The sequence below is a fragment of the Fukomys damarensis genome, unplaced genomic scaffold (assembly GCF_012274545.1).
Source record: "Fukomys damarensis isolate Sample0158 unplaced genomic scaffold, DMR_v1.0_HiC HiC_scaffold_14, whole genome shotgun sequence".
Lineage (NCBI taxonomy): Eukaryota > Metazoa > Chordata > Mammalia > Rodentia > Bathyergidae > Fukomys > Fukomys damarensis.
Genome location: NW_022900926.1, coordinates 20619192 through 20631431, shown reverse-complemented (window position 1 = coordinate 20631431; position 12240 = coordinate 20619192).

The window sequence follows — 12240 nt, the reverse complement described above, 5'->3', positions numbered from 1 at the left end:
ACAAAAAACCAACCAAACAAAAAGAAACTATTTAGCTTTTTGTGACTCCTGGAAATGCTGGCACCCAGGCTACATCACCCCAAAATATGGCTGTGGGAGACTAGACTGTGCCACGCCAATGTACTTGGGCACAGTATGAAGTTGTGGTTCTGAGACACTGTAAGACCCCAGTGGCCCGACCTTTTGTAAGGAAATTGTGCTGCCTGGGTAATGTACGTCATTAGTGAGGGCGTTTTGCACCTGAGAGCTCTCTGCATACTAAGACTTCCTTCCACCTCACCCAGCTCCCTACAAGGGCAATGCCCTCCTCCAAAAGCTGCAAGCCCCTTCCTTCCTATAGCTCATTCGCTACTAAGTAAACGTCAACATCTGGCCCTTCTGCCACGCCCATATCCCGTGGGGTCCCGAATGCGCATCAGTACACAGGGCTTCTCTGCTGCTGATCTGTCTTATGTCAACTTAACTTACTGCTCAGCAAAGAACATGGTGAGGCGGGGAAGCAGTCCGCCCCTCTATGAAAAACACAACCTGCAGCACAAAAGACAGCCTCCTCCTTGTATGTTTTCCTCCTCGCCACGACAAGCTTTGCCGCCACATGCACTGCCAACTCCCTCGGAGGTTTTCAGAACCTCCAAGTGGAAAGACTGAGGGACGGAGGATGCAATGCAATGATGACTACTTCAGCGGTCCATGAGCAATCACATTTGGCAGAGGCTTAAAGTAATAAACTCGCTGCGTACAGAGAAATTTGGAAAACAAAGGGAAAACAGAATTGAAGACATTCAGAAGTTTTGAGTTTAAACGCTTGTTCTGGAGGATCAAAAGGGATGCGCTAAACCAGAGGGTCGGTTACTGTGCTGTGCTCCTCCGGGGCGCGCTATCCAGGAGAACTTCAAGGTGGTCGAAGTTGTTCTGCAAAGCACCCGCCAGGTTCTGTCCACCAAGGACAGACTGGGGTGCATTGGGGATCGTTAGTCACAGACTCCCCTCATCCCCAGCCCAGCCACATAGTCACCTTCCCGAAACACAGAACTATGACGCGAGGGCTCCAAAAGCACCTCGGGAGCGAGGGCACACAGGGACTTCCAGCTGCCCCCGCCCTGCGCGCTGCTGTCCGTGCCCAAGCCCCTGCCTGCCAGACCCCGGGGTCTGAGAGCTTCTGGGCTGCAGCAGCAGGAGCCAGGGGCGCAGATGACCTTGTGGTCCTTGTAGGAGATGTGGCCCGTGGGGCTCGGCCAGGAGCAGTGGGCAAGGACAGCGACACCTCCCTGGGCCGGCGGACAGGGAGTCCCGGCAGGGCAGGCTCACGCTGAGCGCCCAAGTGCCACCCACAAATGCGCAATTCTAGAGCAACTGCACCTGCATCGACTGTCCTAGTCAGACACCTTTCTCTCCCTAAAATGACGCGAGGCAATGAATGGTTTCAAGGAAAGTGTGAAACCCTAACAAGCTGAGAAAAATCGCTTCAAAAATAGCCCAGGTGCACCATACCTCTTAACGCCAGTTCCTTAAAATAGTTAAGGGCTAGGGCTGTAGCTCAGTGGACAGTGCTTGCCTGGCACGTGAGGCCCAGAGCTCGATGCCCAGTGCTACAAAAGTGAATGAAAAGCTTAGGAAAGAAAATCCTGTAGCTGACAGAGGCATGGTGGTCAGAGCCACCTGTGGGAGCTGCCAGCTGAGAAAATGGGATTATTCCCTGCAGGCCCTAGAGACGTCCCGTGCTGGGCGGGCAGTGGCTGCAGCATGGGCAGGGACTGGCTGGGGCTTTCCAGTGCACTCATCTGACTCACAGAGGTTCCTGGCTGGCTCTTTAAAAAACCCATTCAACAGGGAGTGCCCTTCTCAGGTTCTCGGTGGACATCAAGCCTGGAGCTCAAGGCTTCGTGCTTCCGGGGCAGCTACGGGTAACTTAGGGACAGGAGGGTGCGGGCATGCAGGGGCTTTGGGCTGTGAGAGTTGGTGCCCACAGCCACGCAGGAAGGGCAGGATGTGAAGCTGTGGGTACCGGGAAGAGGGGAGCCTGTGGTGTGGGTGTGGATGTACCATCTCCGTGACCCCGTCAGGATAGTGGGACCCACCTCCGTGCGGCTCAAATCTAAACTCGGCATTTGCGTACAGAGGACCGATTGCCTTCCCACTTCTGTGCCTTCTGGTGGATCACCGCGGCGTGGTGAAAATTACCTAAAACATTTAACTCCTTCAAATTCCTGTCCTATCCGAGACAAAGCTGTAGTGATGACGGACGTGAGGGTCTCCCTCTGGGCTGCCAGCGCTGGCTCTGCCCGGGCCTGAATGTACAAAAGGCCACTGGGTCTTTGTTTCTCTTTTCCAGGGCTCCTGGCACCTGGGTGAATAAGAGGAGTGTGTGGATTATTTGAAAATCCCAGAAGAAGGGTACTTTTCAACAAATATTTTCTGAAACCAACAAACTTACTATTTTTACAGCAAAAAAAGGAAAAGAAATTAAAAATTCCAAAATTACACAAACTATGCAAATACTCAAAATATGTTCTAGGCATTTGATAAAGTTTTCTTTATTGATTTTTTTAATGAACACAGAAGTACCAGTCACTGTGTAGCTCTACAAAATACATAATTTATTGGTTATAGTTAACAAGTACCTGTTCAGCTAAAAGGAGTCTTCATTTCAAAATAAGGGAAAAAGTTAATGGTGTCAAATAACCTTTAATTTATAAAAGCATGACACCAGCAAATATAGCCTATACTGGACATCAGGTCAGGAGACTATGATGGTACTTGCCTGTCATCCCAGCATGTGGGAGGCTGAGGCAGAAGGATTCCTGTGAGTTTGAGGCCAGCCTGAACTCAGCAAAACCCTATCTCAAAAAAAAGAAAGAATGGGCCGGGGATTTAGCTCAGCAGTTTGGTGGCCTGCCGTGCAAGTGCAAGGACCTGAGTTCAATCCCCAGTACCAAAAAAAAAAAGAAAAAGAAAAAAGAAAGAAAGAATAACTATATACCTGGCCATTTCCAGAGGAGACGTCTTCTGCAAAATAAGATTATAATGAAGATTGAAGAAAAATCAAAATCAGACTTACTTAAAGAGAATAGAGCCTGCTTCAAGAGAAATTAAATCTAGCCCAATGTTTTGTGAGCAGCCCAGTAGAGGTGGGGAAGGGGTACGGCCTCGGGGAATGATCATATGTATCCATGGGAGCCTGGAGCCCCACGAGCCCATTTCTTACGGCCCAGCATCACTGGAAGATCAGGGACAAGGGATGGAGCGGCCTGGCAGAAATTCTATGAGTGAGTGCCCTGCTTCTTGACCACAGGTGAGCATCAGAGTCATCTTTGATGAGAGATTCTTATTCAGACATCATAGCTAGGCTGGGTTTGGAGGTTTGCATTTGTTGCTTGTGTTTTTCAAAGGCTTCATGGTCTCTGTGAGATATGCCCTTAGGAACCACTCATTTTTGAAAAAGGCAAATTTGTTTACAGACACAAATGCCATGTTAGGTGTTAGTTCTGTGTTTCAGGTGGTAACATGCAAAAGATAAAATGAAGATGCTCGCCATGATCTTCTAATTCCAACATGTAAAAAATGCTCAAAAGCACATCAAATGCAAAGCATGCAAGCTTTCTGCCCAACCCATTGGAGTCTTGCGGCCTCTGCAGCTGCAGGTCTGGTGCCATCCAGAAGGGCACTGCTTCCCACAGCCACCAGGAAAACGAGACCACACACTTCAAGCACCTGTGTAAATCGTGTGGATGAACGGGGCAGCAGCAGACCTCAGAGATAGTCCCATCAGGCACGTGGGCCAGGAGGATGCGGAAACTGCCATCTGAGGAGGTACAGCCCAGGGCACCAGGGGCCACACCCAAGTAGCTCAGCACTGTTTGGCCCAGCCCTGCAGGGGTTTTAGAAGCTGTCAGTGCTGGCACAGTTGGTCCCTACAGCCAGACTCCGTTAAAAGTAATAACAATAACTGGCTGCAGCTACACTGAAAACACACTCAGCCAAAGAGAAGGACAGCAACTTTCCAAGATCATACCTCTCCAAGAGCATGGAGCATGAGCCCCAGCTCTCCCACCACTGCCCAGAACCCCCAGGGCCTTCTGTCCCTAGGATAGACACACAGCATACAGGAAACATTCCTTCTGAGATTAACACAGAAAACTGGTCTCCTATATTGTGTTGTTATTAAATTGTAACACCTGGTCTGGAAAAAGCTTCAGCGAAGAGGAAATTAACTCTATCAGAGCAACGTTAAGTGCAAAAGGTTTAACTTGGAGCAGATGGCTCTATTAGAAATGAGAATTTTTGGTTCATCTACGCTCCACTGAAAAATCATGTTTTAAATCCTGTTTTACACATGGAGCCAACTTCAAAACAAGATATGGTTTGCCTGTCTGTGACCAGCAGGTGGCAGAATAGAACAATCCATCCTCGATAAAGCCAAAGGCAGAAGAATAGTAGGCGGGGACGCAAAGGAGGTCAAGAGGTGCAATACCACCACCTAGTGGGAGTGAGGAGTCAAGCACGTAGCTTTGAGACAGGCAGACTTATCTCAGAGGACTCTCAGAATATAATCAACAGAAGAGTAGATAAGGGACTATAGTTACCAGCTATTCAAGGGGCCAAAAACACTGGTAATGAATATTATTCTGTGGCTTATTCTGTGCAGGGAAAAAATGGGCACAAGCATGGTAACTTTCAAATACTGTTTAATTTTGAAAGTTACCGTCTAGAAATATTTCACTTAAGAAAAATATTCCATGACCACTAATGTACTCTCATAGCCATGAAGAAAACTAAAGAGAATTTAATCATGACTCAAGAAAACTGTACTACTTCCTGCTTTCCAAAACTAAATATTATTGCTTTCAAAGGATGCACTGTTAAAAGTCTTATGAATCTAGCCTGAAAAAACAAAATAAGCGAATGACTAGTAGAACACAAGATTACTCTTATACAATTGTGACAGGGTGGAAAAAAATAACTATGAGGGCTGAGAATGGCAGCGAATGCCTGTCACCCCAACACTTAGAAGGCTGAGGCAGGAGGATCACTGTGAGTTCAAGGCCAGCCTAAACTACATACACATAGTGAGTTTAAAGCAGCCTGGACTACAAGACCCTGTCCCAAAAATCCAAACAAAAAACCTAAGTAGTAAGGGCTAAAAACTGGAAGGTGTCAGATATGCCGGTAACTGTTAATGTGGATATATTTTATTAGGTCAGTCTAAATATTTTCTAAATAGAGTCAGGCATAGCAAAGGAAGTAGCTAGGAGCCATTTCAATTTTTTAGAAGAAATTATGATGGAACGAAACTGCCCGTAGACAATAATGAACCTTTCTCCAAGAGGAAGGAGGATGCTTCATTCCAAAGACCAAATGCCGTCCCCCAGGCAACAGTGCCAAGCCCGTCATTGTCTGGGGTGGACTTTCCCAGCCAAACTGTCCAAGCAGTTCACATTTTAAACATAAAGTTCCATCTCATAGAGACTTGATGAGTCCCATCTGAAGGCCACTAAAACACACACACCCACTTCCACACAAACAAGAAAAGCAGTAGAATTCAAAGACTCTTTGGGTCTCGAAGCTGGAAGGCATCTTGGTGACAAATAATTCACACGGGCACTGTCACCAGGTGGAGCTGCTGACCACAGGAAGCCGCAGAGCCCCTCTCCTTGCCCCACTCCGGGCTCCGCCTACCCTACAGGCTTCAGGTCTGGCTCTGAAGTTAGCGATTTCCCCTTGAATGTCTGCAAGTACATCAGTGAGTCACGCTTCCGTTTCCTCTGACTGCTCCAAGCAGCCGAGTTCACTCATTCCCGACTCATTCACAATAGCTTGAACTCACCCCATGCAGGGCACTCAGGCACTTAGGAACCGCAACTTACCACGCAACCCTCAAATCAGTGAAACCAATGGCTAACGACATCCAAAAATAACCAGACATCTGACCCTTAGCTCTTAAAGTACTTCCTTTCAACCTACTGTAAAACAACCTCCGCACTCTCATTAGCAGAGGAAAGTGAGCCATTTCTTTTACCCACCACAAAGGCCTCCCCTGCACAAACTCAGGCACATTCTACTTCACAGGCACTTTGAAATATTTACTGGTGAGCAGAATCTTCCTTCCAGGTCAAAGATTATAGTACTTAGCAACACAAAGAAAGCAGAGGGGTATGGTTATGCCAAGCTTGGCAGTTGTTAATTCAGCCCAACATCAAAGAGGAGTTTGAAGAGAGGTTTGGCTGTCAGAAAAGAACCCTAATGAAATGACTGAATGGAAAAGTGACAGCCAGTCCTCCCACCCCAAATGATTTGAAGGAAAAAAACTGTTCAGTCGGATAAAGGAGATAAAGGAGCAAAAGTCACTTCCTATGCAAATAAGTTTGTTTAACTCAAATTTTTTAAGTAGGGATCTCTCTCTCTCTCTCTCTCTCTCTCTCTCTCTCTCTCTCTCTCTTTCTTTGTTAACTACAGGGCTTTCCCATCCTTTGATATGCTAATGTCACTGTAAATTTCTAAGGTTGAGGGAGAGGGTGGTTTATTTTATGACGATACAATAATAATGCCGGAAGGTAGGAGAAACAGCGCACTGACTTGGGAGCTTCCAAGCAACGGAGACAGGAGGGCTTCTCTAGAACAGCAGCAGTTCACACCAGAGAACAGTCCTAGTCTCAACTATTTCAGGGCTAGGTGGGCACCTGTGAAGGCATCTGGGACGAAGAACCTAAATAGACTGACCCTGAGAGCTTAACTTCCTGTTGCCGACGGAATCGCCTGCTTCCCTGGGCTCTGCGATGGCACCGGCTCTGGCGTAAACAGCCCCACCGTGTTCTCGGGAATGAAGCGGGGCTGGGGCGCAGACCCCTGGGCTCTGCTGCACACGCCCGTCCATCAAGGCTGCTGGGCCTCGCAGGAGCCAGGGAGCCTGTAACTCAGCCGTCGTGGCGGAGACCGAGGCCAGCGACAAATCGCTGACACTGCGTGAGCCCCAGGTGGGGCGCAGTGACACTAACGATGGAGAGGCTCCACAGCAAGACTGCACGGTGTCCCCAGGTTGGCAGACAGATTCACGTCGCTCCCAGGGCCCTTTTCACAGAGCAAGAAAAACGTAAAGACTGCATAACCCAAAATCCATTCAGGTGCACGCGGCTGCCCCTAGATGGCGGCCCGCTCACACCTGAGCCCCTCCCTGTGCCCCGCAGGAGCCCCGCCCAGCAAATCCACAGGTCAGGGCACATCCTGGGCAAATTTTAGGGGGTCACCTTGGAAGGCCAACCCCAGACTACTGTATGATACACTACGGAGGGTGTGGGCCTCTCGGGGCTTGTGAGTAAATCAGACAAGATTGATCAAAAGTGATTTTGGGGCCAGGGATTTAGTTCAGTTCTTCCAGTGCCTGCCTCGCAAGCACAAAGACCCAAGTTCAATCGCCGGTACCAAAAAAAAAGAGATTTTGAAGGCTGGGTGTGGTGGCACACACCTGTGATCCCAGCATTTGGGAGGCTGAGGCAGGAGAACCACTGAGTGTGAAGCCAGCCTGGGCTACATAATGAGTTCAAGGCCAGACTGAGCTACATTGTGAGACTTTGTCTCAAAAAAAAAAGGTTTGAAGCCTAACGGGTGTGTGCCTGGAATCCCAGTTACTTGAGAGGATGATCACAAATTCAGGCCCAGCCTGGCAACTTAGTGACCCAGAAGGAAAGAGAGAATTAATATATACTATTTTTTTTAAACTTTGATATAAGGGACCCTGGAGTAGATTATAAATCTTTCCTTTCTGAATTTTTTAACCTTTAGAAAAAGTACCTATGCACAATGAGAGGATATAATTAGTCTAGAATAAAGGCAAAGATGAAAGACTGTTGGGAAATAAAACTGTGAGTTCTGGTGGAGCTAATGGGGGGTGTGGGGTGGGTCTGCCAAGGCTCTTGGCTGCCACTCCATCCTGTGACTTGTGCTTTCTAGAGGGTTTGTGAACAGCGGGCCTCCTATTCAGAGGGTCACCCTCCCGACAGTCTGCACACGCCTGAAACCTCAGGACATACTGAAGCCCTATATCCTACACTTTCTCCTGTGCACACGGCTAGACTATGACAAAGCTTAGTTCATGCACCAGGCACAGTAAAAGATCAGTAACAGCAATAATAAAACGATTACACTACAGTAAGTTATGTGAATGTGGTCTGTACTTTCCCACCTTTTTACTAACTACAGGAAGCACTTCTCAGGCATACTCAAGTCGCCAGCATCAGCCCTCCGATTGTAAAGTGGGGGTAACTTGAAGACAAGCACAGAGAAAGGTGAGTCTGTCTGGTAATCATGATGGCTGCAGGTAGGTAGTATACGTATACGCAGCGTGGGTCCAAGGAACAAAGGGATAGGGGGTGATGAAGAACGATACAGAATTAAGACTTAGGAACTGTTCATTTCCGTTAACCTCTGGTAACTGAAAGTGTGAAAAGCAAAACCCAGGAGAAAAGAGACTGTAGTAACTGACAGGCTGAGGTGGCTCCTCACTGCCAAGATCACAGTGGTAGTTTCTGGGTTTCTACCTGGCAGATCCCGGAGTTGGACCCCACCCAAGCAGACCCGCTACCTGCATCCACAGGAGCACAGCAATAACAGGAAGCTAGCAGCCGTCCCACTTGTCTACACCTGCAAGAAAGCTGATTACCCAAACCCACCAGAGACTTGTGGTACCCACCAGCGCTCTGCCACTCCTACCACTGCCCTGTTTATCAGCCAGCCCCAGGCCCATCACCCTTGGACTCTAAAATTTTCCATCCTCTCAACCACTGCCCCCTAAACTCCCCCACATCAAGCAGGAACACCCTCTTCTCCAGGCCAACGGCCTCTTTGCCCTTGGCCTGTCTATACCCAGACCGCAATAAACTCATCGCATGTTGCTTAGATTTTGCCTGCCTCAGTGGTCTCAATCATGCGTCAATCTGGCCTTACACTTCCCCCTTTACAACTGTCCTTCCTTTCTGGGTCTTTTCCCTTTTAAAACTGTCCTCCCTAACTCCTAACAAGGGGGAAAAAAGGACTAAAATATGAAACAAAGAAATAAAGAAAGGGAAATGCCATCAACCTTTCTTTGAAGGCTACAGTAAAAAATATCCAGGACAAAGGTATGTTTTTCTTTGTGATACACAGCTAAACAGAAAGGCATTTCTTTGGAATTATCTGAATGCCTTAAGTACTCAGGCATTCAAGAGTCAATTAAGGGAAGGTTAAAAAAAAGAAAAAAAGAAAAAAGAAAGAAGAAAAGGAGGAGGAGGAGGAGGAGGAAGAGGAGAGGGATTTCCCCAGCCCTACCAGGGGAATCAGGCTGGACAAGCTACACAAAGAGGTTAAATCACCACCCTGCGGTGTCCGCCTCTTCCTCTAAGGCAGCCTCACTGCCAGTCCTTGCTCTACCAGGCAGCTCTGAATAAACAATGCAACATCTCCACCATTGTTAAACCACAATGAGAGGCCTCCAGGGTCATGTGGAAATAATTTTTAAAGTGTAAGCTTTTCCATCAATTACATGAGAAACAATAAATCTAAAAATAGACTAAAAGGATTATGTGGACAAGTCAAAACATGATTTTGATGGATTGCTAAAATACATGACTTATTTAGAGCCAAGGGAAGAAACTGAACAGTATTTCGTTTATTATGATGCTTGGGTTTATAAAGAGAGTAAGATATTTGGCGAGATTCCTGAGGTTCTTGGAACAATCTGCAGACCACGAAGACATCTCAAGTTTGCTGCAATTAACTTAGCAAAGCTACTCACAAAAGGCTAACAGAGCTGTGTAAATTTTTAATTCACATCCCTTTCTCAACTTTATTCAGCGGGGGGGGGGCTCAAAGGTACGAGTAATCCTTTAAAATAATCACTGGAGGCCACAGGAGTAACACGATTTCTACTTTGCATGCCAGAAACTCAAGTAAAGTTCCAAGTTTTCAAGACTCCTACCTTCTGATCAAAAAGTTAGACTCCTAAATATTGAGTGGAATACAAAAGCCTAATAATTTGCTGGAAGATAACACACCTACCCATAAAAATGGCTCATTAGGGTCTCAAGTTTTTATTAGGCATCATCAAATCGCCCAAAGAACAAAGAATTTACAGGAAATTAGTGTATATGACCTGAACTTTTAATTTAACCTCAAATACTATTATTTACTCTCCATCGTAAATATATTGATTAGACAATTTGTCTTTCAGTTATTTGTGCTATTGATTTTTGTAGTCCATAAAAAGCAAAGCAGACATCACATGTCTTACAGCTCGCGGCACAGGTCTCGTGTAAATGACGTTTCTTTTTTGTGTTGTTACTTCAGTACGGACATTGCCTTTCTTGCTTCCCTTAGCAGCTGCATTTTGATCTCTTCAAGCCCATCAAATGTAAAAATGGACAACTGTAAAGTAAAAAAACAATAAGTATGTGCATTTCTCCCTGTGCATATTATCTTTCAGTCAAAGGTTTAAAAGAAAGCCAGGCACGGTGGCGCACGCCTGTGATCCCAGCACTCAGGGGGCTGAGGCAAGAAGATCGCTGTGTATTCCATGCCAGTCTGAGCTACACAGTGAGTTCAGGGCCAGCCTGAACTACAAAGAGAGACCCTGTCTCAAAAAACAAAAACAACAACAAAAAGTTTAAAGAAAATACATTGTTCTCTTGTTTAACATATCGCCTTGTATCAATTTGACAAAATTACACTTAAATATAAAAATATCTACTAGCTTTGTCAGTAGATTATCACAGGTTAAAAATAAGAGAAATGCAGATGGTAATAAAAGATGGAGGCATATTAGACATCACTTCCAAAAATGTAAAAAGCCAAAGTAAGCCTAAGACTCCCTATTTCTTAGCTTCCAGTCCTGAGTAAAATCTAGGTGATGTTCATAAAGGCCGGGTCAGGATTCGCTCTTCTCCCTGGTGACATCATCCGGGCCACGCAGCTTCCAACCCCAGGCGTCACCACCGGCCCGCACCTGCTTAGCAGCCGCCACTCCAGCTAACCTGGCAGCCTGCACCCTAGAGACAAATCAGAACTCAGTCTTCCCCAACACGACTGTTGGGTCACTACCAACCCACAGACCCCACTGCCTAAGAGAAAGCTGAGTCAACACGGGTTCCCACACTCCTCTTTCTTTGAATCCCATTGATCCGTGTCCTCAATTCAGGCCCTGCGTAAAGGAAAGGGCTTGCACAGTAACAGGTCCTCTAAAGGGGACCGAATCTGTAGGCTGCTGACTCTGACTCTCTCTCGAATCCTTTTCTATATAGGGCATGCAGAGTACATCCTCCTGGGCTGTAAAATCCGAGACACAACCCATTCCCGTTACTTGGGGGCAACATTACAACAAATCGCAGTGGTCAGGCTGTGTGGTCTTCCTCCTCTCTCTCCAGCGGGGGCTGATCCCACCTGTGCTCCTCCCAGGACAGCCTCCCCCGCTCTGAGCACTACAGTAAGATGAAATTACAGTCAGTGACCTTCTACATGTTTCTTTTTAATTCGGGTCATCCCTGTGCTTTTAACCACTAGATTGTTAAAAAAAAAAAAAAAAAAAAAAAAAAAAAAAGCAGTGTTCTGGGCCTGACTGGCCACTGATTCCTGCAGGGACTTCCTTGTCTACTCCGTGTGTCCACGTTCACACAGCCATTCAGCTGAATCTCATCTTTTACTTCTCAACACCGGGACAGAGTAAAACCTAAGAAAACATCCTGAGCTACCCAACTTATGAGCTCTGATACATATGTTTTTCAAAACAAATTTTAGCTAGCATGGTGTCTTCTGCTAACCTATACTATATGAAAAGATTTGGAGCTTTTCAAAGTCTTTTCTTTCTTATATAATAATGGTGTAAGTGCAATTAGAATTGTCTTATCTGGTCAAATGTGTAACCTAGATACTTGAGAAACCTCTAGTGTCTTGATGGGGGCTGATGATACCTTAAGATCATCAAATGACAGGCATTCGGCCGTCCAATCTGATCTTAAGGCAAGGCCTCCCGGTGGGTCAGGTTAGTCCTATGGAAGGGACCAGGGAGTAACTTTCCAGTGCCACCCGAATCTCCTTCCTTCTACCTGGTGCTGAGAGAACTCAGGAGATCCAGAGGAATGGAGTCCACCAGTGCTGAAGCAGCATAGGATATTCCGAAGTTTCTCACTCCGCTCCTCCAATTCAAATGAGCAGTGCCTGCTGCCAGAACCTAAGTATTTATCCGAGTTACGGAGCACACACAATTAGACTCAAGGTTGC